The 18085-nt window shown below is 41.0% G+C and overlaps 1 protein-coding gene across 5 annotated transcripts in view; it reads left to right on the top strand.

Moving 5' to 3' along the window:
• Window positions 1-18085, top strand: part of AOPEP (aminopeptidase O (putative)) — a 194324-nt gene that overhangs the window by 168121 nt on the left and 8118 nt on the right. The window lies entirely within an intron of this gene.

The raw sequence follows: 18085 nt of genomic DNA, 5'->3' as shown, positions 1-18085 counted from the left end.
GCCTCCAAGAAAAACACTGCTTTATATGATATCATAAAGGGTAGCATCCTCGCTCCAAAGTGGTTTATATCTTTGGGAGGCAAACCAGTAAATCTTTATTACCATGTGCAGAGAGGACTCATTTTAAGTCCCATGGTTTTCTCAAGCTGGAAGAGTTCTGAAAATTAATGCAGAAGTGGTGGCTGAAAGCAGCCTTGCAAACAGCCTTTGCTTTGAGTATGTAGTATTCAGGAGGAGGTAAGAAAGTCAGAGATGAAAGTAAAGGAGTCTAGAGATGCATGTGTGTGTGTGTGTATATATATATATATATATATATACACATATAAAACAAGGGTTAATTATGATGTAGCATATGACCAAGCTACTGTGCAATGAAGGAATATGGTGAACTTAACATTTGGTTCCTGTTTATTTAAAAAATGCCTTGCAGAAGGTTGCAGAAAGCCAGTGTGCTTGACTTACCCTGTTATTCTTGGAACTTTATGGCAATTATTAGAATTGAAGGAGAGGGCAAAATCTATCTTGTTACTTTTATGCTGAAGTTGCTGTGTAGATGCTTGGAAAGACTCGGAAATCCAAACCTTAATGTAAACATTGATAGAACAGGTGTCTACCTTTTTCTCAGAAAAAAACAACAAAAAAAGAACAACATAGAACCACATTTCAATTGTTGCTGTTTACTTGCACCTTTTTTCTTTTTGTTGATACAGTTTTCCAAATGCCAGATTTGTTTTTAATTAGTACTTGAACCAGTATCTCTATTTATAGGTATTAGAATATATTTTAGTCACATCTGAATACCAGTGAAATGTCAGTGGTTCTCTTATGGGAAGAGGAATTAACAGGGACATAGATCAAAGCAATAGCTGTGTTGTTGTTGCTGTTTCATGCCTATGAATTGTAAGCACCAGGCCACAAGCTTCAGTCTCTCAGGTTTTTCCTTCCCCTTCACTTTCATACTTTCTTTTTTCCTTGCAGTGTTAATGTAAAAGTACACAATCTATCAGAATGTTTTTGTGAAAAACCTCCACAAACCCTCAAGATTAGGACCTCTATGAAATGAACATAATCTCCATTTTATTTTACAATGTGAAACCAAGAGCTTAGCAGACAACTCACTTAGAAGTACAACTAAGATAACATTACCATTAGCATTTTACCAGTCATCAGACCCCAGGAAGGGGGACCTACAGTCCTTTAAAGGGAGCTAGCTCCCATGGCCTCACCTACCTGAGGAACAGATTATTTGTGCCTCATTGTCATGTATGTGCACAGGGGATTTTTGTTGTTGTGACCCTGGGGCAAAGAATTGCAGTGTGAGCCTATTCTTGTCGAGATTTAATTTGTGGATACACAAATCAATTATAGTGATCCTGTTGTTCAAATGTTCCAGAGTTCAAATGTTCTCAGTAGCTAAACATCAGAAATGGATTATTAAAAATAAAAGCACAAAAAACAGACAGGCCAATAAAAAGAAAACTGTCAATGTCAGAGGGTTTATTCCAGGATTTTTGGAAGTGAGGTTGCCAGCTGTGTTCCATCCAACAGCAGAAAGTTAAGAAATAGCCTTGTTTTCTTATTTTTGAAAAGTAGCATTTAAATTCACAATCGTCTTCCGGTAGGGATAAGCAGTGATATGGCCAATAGTGTGGGAGGGTACATGCACAAAGGAGTGCAGTTTTTTATGTATTTTCACAAAGTTTGGTCTTAAAATTTGTACATAATAATTTTGAAGATTATTACTGGGGGTCCATCTTTTCTGCACAAGTACAGCATGAAAAATACTTGTTTATATTTCTTAAGTCTTTTCTGTCTCTGTGACTGAAGCATCTTTATTTTGACTTTAAAATTGACCATGCTTGTTGTAGTAAAGCATTGCACACCTGGTGGCATCTGCATCTGCCCACAGCAAAGTGTAGGTCTGTCCCCAGCCAGTGAAGCTAACAGCAGCACTGTTTGGTACTCCTGGCCATTTGTTACAATGTGGACGTCCAGACTTAACAACCTAGGGGTACATGTGGCTTCAGAAAGGAGTGGAAGGTTTGCAGCAGGTTATCTGTCCTGTGTGGATTCCTTTGTGTCAGTCAGGAGAAGAGAGAGGTCAGAGTCAGCCTTGGCCTGGAATGTAAAGGTTGAGCTCTCTTGAAGAGATCTCACTCACCTACTCACTCTCCTTTCAAATCAGGTTTCAATGCAGATACATAGGCTCAGTGTATATCTTCCCACTAGGACAGACATTTGAATGCTTCTTTTACCAAACAAAAAATAAATCATAGGTTAAGTAACATGTTTGTGATTCATAATGCATAACTTTGGAGCCTCAAGAGCCAGAACTGTGGATGGCTTAATCACATTTCAGATTGGTCTGCCCCTAGTCTTGAATGCCAAGAGAGGCTTATAGGGCATCTGCCAAACTGCAGAATTTGTGACTCCTTTCCACTTTTTGCAGTCCACTTCTGTAACAAATAATTATTTCATTTTCCATTTACTCCTCAAACCTTGGAGCATCTGAGAAGACACAAAACTACAAGTTTGTTTTCAAAAGATTAAATTCATTGATCTGAGCTGTTTGAATTGAGCATATCCAAGAGATCTTTGTTTTAAAAGCAATGAAGTTTTCAAAGTTTAAAGAAGTTTTTCCGTTCTTCTCTCTGTGCCTTCAGCTCATTGTGGATCAGCCAAGTAGTGTCAGACAAGTGGGACTCAATTCCATGGAAGAAGGATTGTGTCCTCAATTTTCTTTTCCTGTTTCCCCTGTCTTGTGGTGCTGCTTCCCACTTGTCGTGGTTTGGCATGGAAGTGAATTCTTTCAGGAAGTTGGGTCAAACCAATCAGTGGTCAGGTTTAGATATTGGCACCTGGAGTGACCACTGAAGGTGTGGATACGCCTCTGAGAACACAGGGGGTTAAAAGCAGGAACTCCCAAGAGCTCGCTCTCTTTGGTTCCGGTCAGGGTGCTGTGCAGATCTCCCCTGCCCAGCCATGGGGCTGGGTGGGGGAGGGGAAGCCATGCGGCCTGGTCGAGGGGAGCCGAGGGGTAGAAGGACTGGAACCGAGCCAGCTCCTGTGGACGGAAGGGTGGAGAGAAGCGGAGATGTCTTTGTCATCTCCCCCCAGAGGGAAGAGACAGAGAGTCCGGACTGCACCTGGGCACCTGTAACTTTGCCGGTGGAGGAGAAGGAGTGGGGGGGGAAGGCGCCCAGCCTTGGCCTTGGGAATTGGCTTCTGGACAGAGATTTCAGCTGTCCAGGGAGTCTGAACTTCTAACCCTTTCCTGGGAAATGAAGGCTTTGTAAATTACTCCCCCTCGATTTGAAGTAGAAGAGAGACAGTCTGGGATCTGAAATGTTAGAAGAGGAAAGTTTTGAGTGGGAGGAGATGATGGAGTGGCTTGTGGCTGGACTTTTCTTGTTAGCCATAGACTGAACCAAATTCTCCTGCAACAGAGACGGCATTTAGGGGGATGCAGTGGTGGGCCAAGAGACCTGTTTCAGTGACCACCAACAGAGGAATGGAGAGAACAGAGGAAAGCTGAAGAGGGTGTGGAGAGGCCCTCTGTCTTCAGGAAGAAGAAGATCTCTGTTCTTGAGACCCTTGGCCCCAGGGGAGGAAGAAAATGTGGGGACTGTCGTCCCAAGATGAGATGCTGAACTGTTGTCTCTTTTGGTCCTTGGCAAAGCATCCTTAAAGGAGCCCTATGCGCAGTCTGTCCATGTACAGTGGTGAGAGCACTGTGACATGGAAAGGAGAGTGTCACCATGGCAGATTTTCTCCGGGTGGTTGCCATGTGTGACATGGAGACACAAGGGTGGCAATTGTGTTTCCTGGGGGAGTCTGTGGCACAGGAGAGACTCCTGTCTCCCTTGAAGGACTGAGTATTTGAATATCTGAAGGGTGGCAACTTGATCAGGATCCCGGGTGGTGTCTCACTGTGGTTTTGTTGGAAATTGGGTGAGAGGAGGAGGAGGAGTGTTTTGGAGGGTCTTCATCCTGGATTTAGTGTTTGTGTTTTTTAGAGTAGTAGTAGTTTAATAAAGTTCTTTTCTTTGTTATTAAGCTTGGGCCTGCTCTGCTCTGTTCCTGATCACATCTCACAGCAATTATTTGGGAAAGTTCATTTTCATGGGGGCGCTGGCATTGCGCCAGTGTCAAACCATGACACCACTACATAACAAAATAACTCATGCACGGGCTACATCTCCATGACATATCACATCCTGCATCGGAGAGAAGTATTATAGAAGCTGGCTGCATTTTGAATATGATAAAGTCCAGCTGTAAGTTCAGCTGGCTGAAGAGAAATGGGATATGTTATAAAGCAGCAGCTACAGTTGCCATCAGACAACACAGTGGGATAATAAAATTTAAAGTGGGTCTGGGGTTGTTTTTGTTTTGTTTCTTTCCAAAGTGGCTGTTCTAGGCAGCTGTTTTATTTATTCAATATCTAGCATCTGGCAAAATGTGGAGAGTTGGTCTACCTGGAAAGTTTTGGGTGTCTAGTATTTTTTTAAATCTGTCTAACCTTGATGACATCTCTTCTGATATGACAGTGCAATTTTATCTCATTTGAATAAGCTATTGAGAACTTTCATGTAAATAAAGTGGAGTCAATAATTTACAAAAGACAACACCATGAGATCTGAGTTAACTCTCAATTAATTTCTTAGCTAGATGAGCCCTCTTGTTACTCCCATTATTACTGTTCATTTGGCCAAAGGCCTGTAATTTGTGGTCACATAAGGGCACAGAATGGCTGAGTAGTCTGCAAAATAATGAAAAATGTGACAGGAAGAAGATCACAGCCATAGGAGAAGAGCAGTGGGTGTGACACTTTCAGTCCTATTTAAGACTTGATGATATTTCTGCAAGTGTCTTTTACTTGTTGCTGAATTATCTAAGAAGTGGTGATAAAAACTACAGAATGTGGATGAAGCAGAAATATTTATGGTGTACTTCCCCAGATTTTTCACTGTAAAGTTAGTTTTCCTTTCTTTTCTGCTGTAGATATCACTTTTATCTTGCCTGCACAGCATATGGAAAGTTGCTTTATTGTGTTTCCTTGTCGAAGAAGCAGACTGAAATGCTCTTCACTTACATAATGCTTTCCCTGTATTTGGGATCATAATGTGGTATGTTTTGGGGAGAGAAGAGAAACTAGAACTCTTTCTGCAGTAAATGTGAGTAAAATGAGTTAAGATCATAATATCAGTCATGTGGGTGGCATAAAGCTATTCTCACACAAGCGCTTCATTGTGCTTGAGGTCTGCCTGTGTGACCAAGGCTATAAAGTGGTGGCATCTTATTTCACTGACAAAAATGCAGTCATGCTAATACAAACCATCTAAGGTGCTTGGCATTCTAGAAGTGGTGAGAATTCTGTTAGGACAAAATAATTTTGATTCATTGATCTTTCCTAACCTGTGAAAAGCTGGCAGACATGGAAGTACAAATGAATTCTTGTCATTTCCCATCTGATGGTGACTGTTTAGCTGAGCACATTCTCAGGTTGCATTATTCAGCTGTCCTGCTGATTGTAGATGGGCATTGTTTGAAGGCACACTTATGGAACAGAGCTCTGTAGACAACACTGTAAAACTGGGTGGGAAAAGGGAACTGCTTGGGAAAGGTCAGTGCATGCTTGCAGAAGGCACTTGGTGAGCTTTCCTTTCAGCACAGCCACTGGGCCAGTCCTCCCTTGAGGCAGGGACTCAGAAGCAGTCTCCAGCTTTTGAGTACAGTTAGTAATGTATTGCAAATACCTCCACAGGCTTGCCTGTCCTTCCTGACTGTACTATGTAGAAACAGGTAGACATGTTTCAGATAGTAGCATTATAACCACAGGGGCAGAATCATGGTTCTTTTCCTTAACTAATGTCATTGTTGGTATGAAGCACCAAATCAGTAGATAAAAAAGGTGACAGCTTGAGCTGATGACTATATTACAGGGCATTGCTTTCTAGAATTTTAAATGCAAAAGTAAAAACAGTTTCTGTACTTATTTTATATTTAAATATACAGGTTATTGCTCAGTTTCAGTTCAAGTCAGGAGGAGATGCCTTATTTTGGATAAGACAGTATGTTTCACAGGACTTACAAGTTGGCTGTGAAAATTTACCAGGAGTGCAAAATAAATTTCACGTGCCTTTTCCTTTCTCAATGTTTTGGTTAAAGCATTACTGTGCCACTAGACATAGGTATGGTCACATTGAATATTTTTTTATTTGCAATTGAATTGCAGTTAGCACATCAGGAGGAACCTGATATAAGGAATCTAGAAAAGAATAGTAAGGAGCCTAGAAAAGGCTTTGTAGATGAGTCAGCCTGCAGGATAGGTTTGTTTCTGGAATAAATAATATTTGAGGTTTGTACACCCAACCATTACTGAGGAAGTACTTTCATTAAATGGAAATGAAAGAAGAAATTTGTTTTCACAAAGTGAAATCTCTTTACTATTATCAGTCTGATGTTTTTTACACACATCCTCACAGAAATACTATTTTTTCCCTGCTCTACTTCTCCTGCTTCCTTATGCAATGAATATATCTCTGTCATAGAAAGCCCTTCCTGTTTTCACTAGAAAAAGGGCTAATTTCAGGGTGTATTGTAGATTGTCCTCTTTGTTGATAAATGTGTTGACTGAAGCCACAGCCACTTGCAAAATGTCCTCTGTGATCTTGAAAAAAATTGTCTTCACTCTGTTTTATGTTCTTGTTCCTGTTGCATCTAAATGCAATTTGCAGGCTCTTTGGCACAGACAGTATTGGTATTGGTATTAATATTGGTTGTTTTTCAAAAGCGTGCATTTGCAGGAGTTGGATCTTTTCCCAATGAAAGGAGCTTAGAAAATGGTACTTTTTAGGAAGGTGTCACTTGCTTCCCAGAGATGAGGTCCAAAATTCGAAGCTAAGAAAATTGGAACAAGATGAGGGAAAAAAGCTTTCAGTGACAGCCATGGGAGTCCTCCCATGAGACTCACTGTGGCTCATGTGCCCATTGTGACTGAGTGGATGTGTTGAGATGAATTTGTAAGATTGGCTGAAGGATAATCTCGAGTAGCTATAATTTGGGTTTGCTTTCTTTCCACATGCAAAGTTGGGGGGCTTTTCCAGCCACTTGAGAAGAACAGAAAATCCCTCCATCAGCATTCACTGAAGGGTATGATCAGAACACGAGATTTATGGAGCAGTGGAAATAGCTTTCCACCAGTCAGCACTCCTGGTTGCACAACCCTCCAGGAGCCAACAAACAGCAACATGTTTTTTCCAAGTGATCTCAGTGGCTGCTGTGTTGCATGAGCAGGAGTTTTTGTGCCCTGACTGCTGCCATTACTGGTGCTGTTCACTTACCGCCCCTGATTTTTCTAACCAGTTTTGAACTTAATTTTCTCTGTGTTGCAGTCCAGAAACTTAGCAAAACTTGGAAAGCAGAGGAGCTGATGGTAGGAAGGAACCAAATATGCAGCTGGGTTGGTTTGGCATATTTTACTGCTTATCCAAAGAATCTGCAGAGGAAGAGATTGGAGATAATTCTGTGTTCTGTTGTCCAGCAAGGAGAATGAAGTGGTGGAGTCTTCTGGGCTTCTGAACTCAGCCCTTAAGGTTTTCTGAATTGGATGTAATTGCTTTACATAAAATTTTAGTCAGTATTTCTGTGTCTGCCAATATAAACCCAGTGCTGTAATACAAACCACCTGCCTTTGTTATGAAATTTAAAAAGTTACTCTGTTTGCATATATATGATAGCACTGGCATAGTGCTCATGACAAGGAGGGGGTAGTTCTAAAATACAAACAAAATCCCCTAGCTGTCAGTAGTAGGGATGTTCATCTGAGGTTTGCTTTCTTTGGGAGGTTTTTTAGTTGGCTTGTTTTGGTTTTTAATTCTGAAAAGCAATCTGAAATATTTTTTATTTAAAATAAACTTATTTTGAGACTTTATCAAAAGAGCTCATCTAATACTTCTCATTCCTGTTTGAAGGCTGGCTGCAGATGTAGGGTATGCCTGAATAGGACCACAGATTTGGAAAAAATTTGCCCTGTGCCCTGTGAGGTCTAAGTACTTCAAGAAGCAGGACAATTCAAAGGTGCAGGTTCTGACATCACTTCTTAACCACACAAATATGATTCCACCACTGAGTCACTGACTTAATAACATATGGGTAAAGTCCGCTGTCTTACTTTCAACTCTTGTGGCAGTTGGAGTTACAGAGGAGTTGGAGTTCCTGAGGAAGAAGAGGAATTTTGTTGCGTTCCACATGGTGTAAGCATTGTCCTAAGCAACAATCATCACTGTATTCCAGCAGCAGGGAATAAAACAGGTGGTGAAGATGACTAAAAAATGTCAAACACAGAGAATAATCTAAATGTTTTCATTGCAGGAATGAGCATATTTCTTCTGAGTTTATAAAATCAATGTATTTTTCACTTAAGAATTTTTGCTGGGTGTTGAAGAAGGGAGAATAAGAGTGATGCAAACTTTGTCTTTGGAGTAACAGTCTTGTATTTAATTATTTTGAAAGTGGAAATCCAGGTTTTAAGCAATGGGAAATTAGAAGGATGTGAGCATGGGCTGAGTAGACTGGCTGTGACCTAAGTTATGGAAAAAACAGGCAGCCACATTGTTCCGTGCCTGGAGTTTGAGTCTTATTTTCATATGGAGTTCCAGATCCCGTCTGTGACAGTAATCTTGCCTGTAAATAACAAATGTTTTGACCACAGTTACTGTGGGAGACCAAAGATAAAAGGTTTTTTTGCCTCTGCCTACAGGATGGATGAGGTAGAAGCAGAGGGATGGAGAGAGGGGCATAGGCAAAGGGGATAGCGTACTGTTGCCTTGATACTTACAGCAGCCTTTCCTTTTGCTGAACAGGAGATATAATTTAATAATAATTGGTAACAGACTGTTGGTGTGCTTGATCTCAAACTCTTCAGAGTTGAATTTCTGCATCAGATGTATATGTTTATGTGCTTTTTTCCACTATAACATTTGGATTTATATGCCCAGCATGCTTTTATGTGCATATATATATAATCTGTGTTGAAACATATATGCAGACACTATATGGGTAAAAATTATAAGCAGACTCTATCTGGGGACAGAAGAGACAGTGGTAATGAGAAGTGTTTTAATTGCTTGCTATGGTTATACAAATTTCTGCTGATTCCAGAGATACTGTTGCGATAAGACAAGGGGTGACAGCTTCAAACTGAAAGGGGTAGGTTTAGATTAGCTATTAGGAAGAAATTCTTTACTGTGAGGATGGTGAGGCACTGGAACAGGCTGCCCAGAGAAGCTGTGGATGCCCTATCCCTGGCCGTGTTCAAGGCCAGGTAGGATGAAGCTCTGAGCAACCTGGTTTAGTGAAAGGTCTCCCTGCCACTGGTGGGAGGGTTGGAATGAGGTGATCTTTAAGGTCTCTTCCAGCTCATCACATTCTATGTTCTGTCATTCTGTCATAATCTAGCCATTATTGTAGGTAGGTGTTTCAGTAGGATGTCAAAGGGAATATGGATGGGGCTGTATGTGAGATGGCAGACAGTTGAGTTGCTGCATTTTGGCAAAAGCGTCCTTTTGGATATGAACATGTGTTAAAGCCAGGTTTACCTTCCTGAAGGCATGAGGCTTGTCCCTGCAGTACCCCTCTGATGTTGGTTGTACCTAAGGCTGAGACCTTGTCTTCCTTCCCCTCTGTCTGAGGTGCAGGATCTCCTGGCCCTGCAGCACCCTCAGACTGTGTCTTCACACATGCAGCCAGAGCACCCTGTTGAGGAAGGAAGGAACAAGAATGGAGAGTAGGCAAGGTGGCACAAGCATTGTTTCTGTCACAAGTCAGAAGGCAGCCTGGCTCCAGAGACCTGGCAGCACCACAGCAAAGCAAAGTTCAGCACACATCTCTAGTGAAATTGTTGAATAGGCAGATGGTGACATCTTTTCTGCCATCTTCATTTTGCTGCAAGCTATGAATGGGACTGGTGCTCCAGCATGCTGAGCAGGCAATAGTGAAAATGCAGGCAAAGGGGAAGCATTTGGTTCCAGTATAAGTAGTGTATCTCTGTTTTAAATTAAGACTTATTTATTAAAACTTTTGTTTTTGAAATTGAGTTCACATGCTGTGTTGAACATTTCCTTACCTGACATGCACTATGATATAGGAGCTGCTCTACCCAGCATGGGGACAGTGGCAGCACAAATGTGCATGTTGTGAGGAAAGCCTTCAAAGCACCATGGCAATGTGGTCTCCCAGACAGTGCTGTTGAAGCTGTCACACTGCTTTGCTGCTGGTTGCCTTTTCCTCGTCAGTTGTCGGGGTCATTTCCCTATCATCACTTTGTTGGTTTGCTGTAAAGCTAGAGACCATCCTGTTTTGTATCCATCTCTTGTTAGACAGGGTAAGGAGGGGCAGGCTGAAGAGCACTGAGATTACACAATTAAGCATCTCAACCAAGCCTCTTAATCACAGTGACAGCTTTGACATCAGAAGAGAGACACAGCCAGTGCCACCTTTGTAAAAGGATTAGATATGGCTTCTTAGTCTGTTGCCTTTTCTGACTTCTTTTGGAAATTTTTTTTTCTACCAACACAGCTGTCCTTGATCACAGATGGGGCCCACATAGGGAGAAGAGTGTCTGGTTTGTAATTGGGAGCTCTCTGCTGTAAGCCTGAAGTGGGGGAAAAAAAGAGCATTTGTCTTCTCCAAACAAGTCCTCAGCATTTGCTGCCTTGCCAAGAGTGAATCCTGTCCTGAAGTTCTAGCCTTTAGTTGCTATGCCTTTTTGATCACAGCAAGGTTGCCTGCTGCTCTGCCTGGGCTTTCTGAAGCACCATGTTTTATGATTCCTGGCTTCTGCTTGGTCATGTAGTAAAGCCTCTGTGCTGGCTGTGGGAAAGATACATGTTTTATTTGCAGGTGGAACTGGAGTCGTGTTTACAGCCTGTTGAAGCTGATGAGGTTGCTCTTGAGCAAGACTATGGTACTATATAAACTTTTTAATATTGTGTTAATGTAGTACTGTGTGAATGCTAAAACAGAAGCATGTGGTTGGAGCAGAGGAGAAAGGTCAGGAAGGAAATGCTTGCCCCTAGATCATGTTTATAAAAGTGAGAAGGTTCAAGCGGGTACCTGCTGCTGCTTGAGGCTTGCACAGTTGTGGAAGCATGCTGCCTGGCCCATGGGCACACTAGCACAGGTACAGGTTCAAATGCTGCCAGCTGCCCCACAGTCTGCCATTGACCAAGCAACAGAATTTGCCTTTCAAACCTTGATTGTACCACACCTTTCTCTTCTGCTACTAAATATAGGCAGTTGCTGCATGAGCTCTACCCACAGCTCTTCATCAGTGCTGTTAAGGAAGGAGAGATAGGGCTTGCATGTCCTTCTCCATTGCTGCCAACACCCTTCATAGTATGCAATTGCTTGATCTCTGCAGAAATACAAATCAGAAGGAGTAAAATTAATTACAGATGTAAAATATTGCTACCAGTATTACCAAAATCTAATGTCTGATATTCTGCTAAAATTCGTTTTTAAGTGACTTTTTAGTGGCCAGCTCATACACCAGGGTTTAAATTATTTTAGACCTCTACATCGTCCTCCTCGAAATTACAATTGGCTTCTGACAAAGTTTTGATCTGCCAGCCCGTTACTGCCTTAGGGTTTCTTGAATGACCATGCTTTTTCTTTTTTTTGCTGGGGTGTCAGTGGGTTGAGATACTGATGCTGTGCTGCACAGCAGGAAAGGAGGTTTTCCAAGGTGGCAGGAATGGCATGTACAATCTGCCTATACAACCTGGAGCTGCTTACACAATCAGTGATGTCAAATGCAGAGCATAGTGGAACTCCGTGAGCTCAATCTGCCTCAGCTCCAGCTACTGAACTGTGGTTCATTCCAGTACTCAAAGTAAAACTGAGCAAAATTTGAAATGTTATTATCATTTTGGACATAGCTGTGGAAAATTAAGAGTTTTATACCAAAACAGAACCTTGCTCTGTGAGAAACAGCATTAACTGAACCCTGATACCATGAGGATGTCAGGAAGAAAGATTGCCTTAAAGATTGCTGCTGCTGTGGTGCTGTATCTGGCCGTCAGTTTCTTTGGGCTCTGCAGTACTGTCAAAGCAAGTGCTACAAGACCTGAAAGAAAACTAAGGCTATGAAAAGTCCAGTTTTTGGTCTAAAACAAAACTAATTTAAGCTGACAGACTGCTTCTTTACTTAGCCTCCTGACAAACCCTTGGCAAACACAATAATCACAATTACAGAATCCTTGTAAAAATGATTAATCTATTCTGTTTGCATCCAGTAGGCTTTTGGCTCTTTGAGTACACTCTTTGAGATTGCCAAACGGATAGTCTGTCAACACAGCTGAAACACAAAAAGTTGTTTCATTGCTCCTGGTATGCTACCTCAGCACCTTTCACTTGCACAAGTTTCAGTAAAATCAAATTCACCTTCTAAAGTCTGTGTTTACTGTGGCATAAAAGACAGGAGTGCCCACTTGCAATTCAGACTACATAGAATGAAAAGCCACTGGTATATTAAATAATAACTATTTCAGCTAAGATGGGGGGGGAAAGTCATTAAATGCACTGTAAAATTGGCAATTCTTAAACTGCAATTCTTCCATGCTAAGCAACTGTAAAACCTGTTTTTTAGTTCAAATATTGTCTGGCAACATTTGTTCCTTAATTAGGTAGGCCAGTGATCTCATATTTGAATCCAATTTATCTGTAGATAGGAAGAGACTGGTGATAAATGCTTCCTTATTGTTAATTAAAATTTATCTGTTGTAGCATAGCTTGGTTATTTGAAAAAAATTCTCTATTTTTTCCTCTGTAAATTAGGCTGGAGTCTGACCTTTAATTAACATTTAAGAGTCAAGTTGTTAAAATAATTTTTGATAAGAGTCTGAACCTCTATTTGGTAAAGACCACAGATTCCCCATATCTTTAATAAAGGTTCCACTTTGTTGGACAATAGCTCTTACTCTATTTCAAATGATCTCATTTTCTAGGATCTTTAAGTACATTGCTTTTGTTTTGTGATTTAGATTTGTTGTCTTATGGCGCCTTTTAAATTGGATCCAGCTATTAGCAAAACGTACTAATTTTCCCTGAAGCTAGACTTCCATTCTGCAGACCAAAAGCTTAGTAAACTTAGTAACTTTTTCTCCCTTTAATAAAGGCATGGTTTTAATTACTTGTTTTCTAAATCTTATGGGTAGACCTCAGAAGTAATTTTTTTTTTTTTTTTTTTGCTTGTATGCAACTCTGAGAATTGGACTGTTATCCTTAAGAGTTCCTTCCAGCTCAGCTGTGATTCTGTGAGATTCTATGATTCATATGAGGAAAGGCCAAAGAATTGAGTTTGTTCAGCCTGGTGAAGGGAAGGAGTGATGTAATTGCAGCCGTCCTGTACCTGAAGGGAGCCTGTAAGATGAAGAGGGTCTACTTGCAAGAGCATGTAGTGACAGGAGAAGGGAGAATGGTTTGAAACTGAGAGTATCCTTAGATTAGATATTTTGGAAAAACTTCTTTACTCTGAAAGTGGATAGACACTGGAACAGGTTTCCCAGAGAAATTTCCCCTTCTGTGGAAGTTGCCTCATCCAAGACCAGGGTTGCATGGGGCTATGAGCTACCTGATCCTGCCATGGCAGGAGGGTTGAAACGACATCATTCTTGAAGTCCTTTTCAACATATTCCATTCTGGGATTCTATGATGCTGTGATTGTGTGGGCCAGGAGAGAATAACATGGGTTAGGCAAAAGAAGAATTTATCACCTGGGTCAGAAACAGTCAGTGTCTCTTTCATTTAAGACATATACAAAGTAGCTTTAAAAATATATTTTCTCAGGTATGTATACCACTGGGAGCTTTTCTTTTGAAAGTCAGGTCAAGTATTTGGTACCTTACATGGCTTTAGTCTGTCAGTTTCAAGCACTGTCTCCCAGAAGGGCTTGGCCCAGGTTGTTAAAATAAAGGGACTGCCTTAGAGCTGGATTATTAGAATATTTAATGTAATCCCCCCCCCCCCCCCCCCCCCCAGTAATCTCATGCAGGAGCTTGCATTGTCTGAAAACAGATCAAGCAAAATTTTGGTCTTGGTATCTTCCATTGAGCTGTCCAAACGCAGGTAACTTTTGAGATACAAATAATATTGTGCAATACTGTGTATTTTTCTTAAAAATGAAATTAAAAGATATTATGGGGCTCCTGCAATTATTTGTATAAGCTGCTGCTCCTGTATTTAAGACTCTGCTGTCTGACAGTAGCATCCCTTCATGATGTTCCATGTAGGTGCATGCCAATACTTAGATCTCAATATTGTTGGTACTTATGAAAATTAAATTTTGTATCCGAGACACTGAGTCTCTCTGTCTTCATGTTACTGGACTGTGCCTCAGAAATGCACTACTAATATGAGTATTGCACTCCAAATATACAGTTACAAACTTCATTTAGCTTAAAAACCTGGCAGTGGAGAGGCCCCATCATCTCCAAAAGCAGGGTGGGAGGAAAACTATTTCCAAGCAATGAGGATCCATCCACAAGGAACCTGAGGTGTCAGCAGGCCTCCATCACTCCTCTCCTCTACTCTTCCCCATCTTTGGGAATGCCAACCATCAGTCCTGAACTTGGGAGGACAGCTCTCACCCTGGTATTGCAGGCTGCAAAAATAAATTTCAATTCCAATTTCAGCATGTGGGTCCTTGCAGCTGCCAAACCAGTAAGAGTTTGCTTGTGTGGGTGGGTGAGCAGTTAAAGGTGTTGCTTCAGAACCAGCAAAGTCCTGTGTGATTTCTGCCAGCAATAACAGGATGGATTACTGTAAATTACTTTTCAGGTTTAGTATGTATTGTTTATGATATAACCAGCCAAAACGACATATGCTGTGAATCTCTGAATTGTAGAAAAGCACAGAGAAACGTGCAGAGAGAAAACTGTGAGAGGACTAATGAATTCTTATTTTTGCCACTGAATATTTGCTCCTGGGAGGAAAAGAAAAGCCAAGAAGAGCATGCACAAGATGTGGTATGGTTAGCCCAGTCCTACCACAAGCAACTTAGTTTTCAAAATTACCTTTTGAAACTGTTTTGTTGAAAGTGCCTGTTTGCATGACTCATTCATTTGGCTTGTGAAGCTGTGGGGCCCATTTTGCTTATGCCACTCTAAACATTGGATGAGATGCTGGGAACTGGGGGTTTCTTTTTGCACTCTGCTCTTACATGACTAAAATTCTTAGGTTTGTGGAATCAGCCTTAGGGCTATGGAGTATCATAGAAAAATTCCTTCTTTATAGTTCATGTGTCTGAGAAACTGTTCTAGCTGCAGTTTGGGCAGCACGGCTGTCTACACACCATATGGCACAGGGGGCAGGAATGTAACCAATATATTTCAGTCCACATTGTGCAAGGCCCCCCCTGCCCCTCTTGCACTCGGAGCCAGCCTTGGTTTCTGTGTCCTGCTTTCTGGGGTCTTGCACAAGTCAGAGGGAGCCAGCAGGGCTGACTGAGCTGATGGTTTCACAAACCCTTCAGCAGCCATTGGTTCTCCTGCAGTTTGCTCTGCCACGGGAACATTTGAGGCAGACAGGAGGCAAATGTGTAATCTGAGAATAAGAGGCATGCTGCTCCTGCCCCAGCTGGCAAAGTGTCAGCATTTCAGGTCTGGGGAATGTGCTGGGATTTATACTCACCCTGGGAAAGAAAGGGGAAAAAGCAAAAGAGAGAAAGAAAAGTGTGTGTTGTTTCAGATCTCACTCAACAAATAAATATGTTTCTTTTTAACTATTTGAATAAATGTTGGTTGCCAAGGACAGAAACCATATGGAGGAGGGAACAGTTAAGGGAACAGGCACAGCTAAGTTCTATGTTTTCCAAAGCCATTGGAATTCAGATGCTCCGGCCATGGTGCAGTGTCAATCATACATGACATTAATATGTGAGGAAGTAAGACCATGTGAACACCTTCACCAAGAGAACTTCTGTTCTGCTCTCCATGCAGCTACAATGGTTGCACCAAGAAAGGTGTTTTGGGGACAAACTGGCTTCTGGTCTCTTTCAGCCACTTGTTATAAAATGTACTCAAAAATGTAGGCACTTAAATCTTGTGACTCCACCTTTACATCAATAAATACTTTAATAACTGCAGGGGTAATAACAGCTCCACCAGGAGGTATGAAGACAGCCCCATCCCTGCTGTTGAAATATTCTCACTGAAGGCACGGTTTGAGGTCATAAGCAGCCACAGAAGCTGCACTTGATTGCTTACCTCCTGGGTAAGTGCTGTACATCTAATCATGGGATGTAGAAGAGCAGTGATCACAGGAGGGGACTACAGACCCTTTCTCCTCTTCCTATTTCTCCTCATTGCTATCAGAATACATTAGGACTTCTGTTTGGATTGTTTGTTTGTTTGTTTGTTATATATGGAAGACTCTGCAGAGTAAAGTGTATCTACAGTCTTTTAAATGTGTTTATGTTGTTTGCTTAATTAATCTTACAGATAGGACAGTTGTATGGTTAAGTTTTTAGTCTGGGTAGTTTCATCCAGGCAAGGAGCTGCTTGGTGCTGAGAAACAACCTGTAACAAAGCTGGATTGCCTGGGAAGGTTTACCAGAGAAACATTTAGTGTCCCCTGAGAGAAGCAGTAGCTAGGTAGGGTTTTGAAGGTCTGCATTATGAATATGGGCATCTACAGCAAAATGAGTTGAGTCTTGGAAAGCCATTTCTTTTGTAAATTTAGCTCTGGTTCCACTAGCAGGAATCCTTACAGCTGCTATTTTGTCAGGAAAAAGCTGTGAGAGACAGCAGTTATTCCCTGTCGTGCACAGCATTGTAGCTATTTGGTATCTTAACTGCAGTGAGTGCAAAATCCACCCAGCCCCAAAACCTCACAGTTTTTTATTTTCATAAGCTGTCTTCAAACTATTTTGTATAAGGGATCAGCTGAAAAGAGGTATCAAGCACACAGGACCTGTGGGCATTTATCACTTGTTATTTTGCTAATAGGATTGATTTCTAATCTAATGTAATTCTGTGAAATTTTTTCCAGAGCTAAAAAGTTGGCAGGGACTAGGATGAAAAGGAAATTCTTTTCAAAACCTTATTTCCAAAAGCAACAGTACCTTTTTCCCCATACTCCCTTTCTGTTTTCAGTTCTCAATGTCATTATTAAATCTGTCATTCAGAAAAAGGTTCATATTCAGCTACTTGATATAAGCACAATTTGGACTCAGTTTTGAAAACTACTAAAACTGCTAACTTTCACTTTTACTATGAAAGGTGATTTTCATTAGGTGTCCTTTCTTTTGAAAGATGGTAAGAGAAAAGGCTGAAACAGAAGCACTGGGAGTTGTTCCATGTAACTGTTTTCCTTTACTATCAGTGCTGAATTGCTAATGGAATATAAAATGTTAGGCTGATCACTGCCTGCAATCAGGAAAGCCTTACTGGAGAGTAAGATGACACGCCACAAGAGTGGCTAATAAAAAAGTCAAAAATGAAAAGACAACACACACATAATTCATGTTAGTACTACTTAAGATGTAATTTGCTTGAAAACTTTGTTACAGTGTGTCAATAACTATTTTATCAATGTGTATTAGTAGAAAAGCATGACAGCTTTTTAAATGCAGATGAATTTTAAATGCTTAACAATGTGTTTAAAATCTATCAGCAGCAAAACTGATTCATTTAAGTGAAAGCTTACTGTTTCAGGGGTTGATATCTAACTTCTATCCTTTTGGCATGGATTTAATATTGGTAAAGAATTACATTTAAGCCTTTTTATCACTTGTATGATACACTTAAATAGGGGATATTATCAGTTATATTTTGTGGCTTCTCTAGACCTTTGGATGGTACTCTCTGTTTCCTGCCACCCCCAATGACGTCTGTTTGACAATATGAAAGAAATAACCTTCAGTGTAACTTAAAAGCAAGAAAGTCAAGACTGGAAACAGACTGGAACAGTGGCACAGAAGATGCTGCAGATGGTGTGCCTGGATCTGGGTTGATTTCTAGCACAGAATCAGGAGTTTTTCTTTGGGCATCCTGGGTTTCCAAAGCCCAGGCACAGAGCTCTG

The sequence above is a fragment of the Anomalospiza imberbis genome, chromosome Z (genome assembly GCF_031753505.1).
Source record: "Anomalospiza imberbis isolate Cuckoo-Finch-1a 21T00152 chromosome Z, ASM3175350v1, whole genome shotgun sequence".
Lineage (NCBI taxonomy): Eukaryota > Metazoa > Chordata > Aves > Passeriformes > Viduidae > Anomalospiza > Anomalospiza imberbis.
The sequence above is the reverse complement of the archived record's forward strand: the minus strand, read 5'-3'. Positions and strand labels throughout refer to the sequence as shown.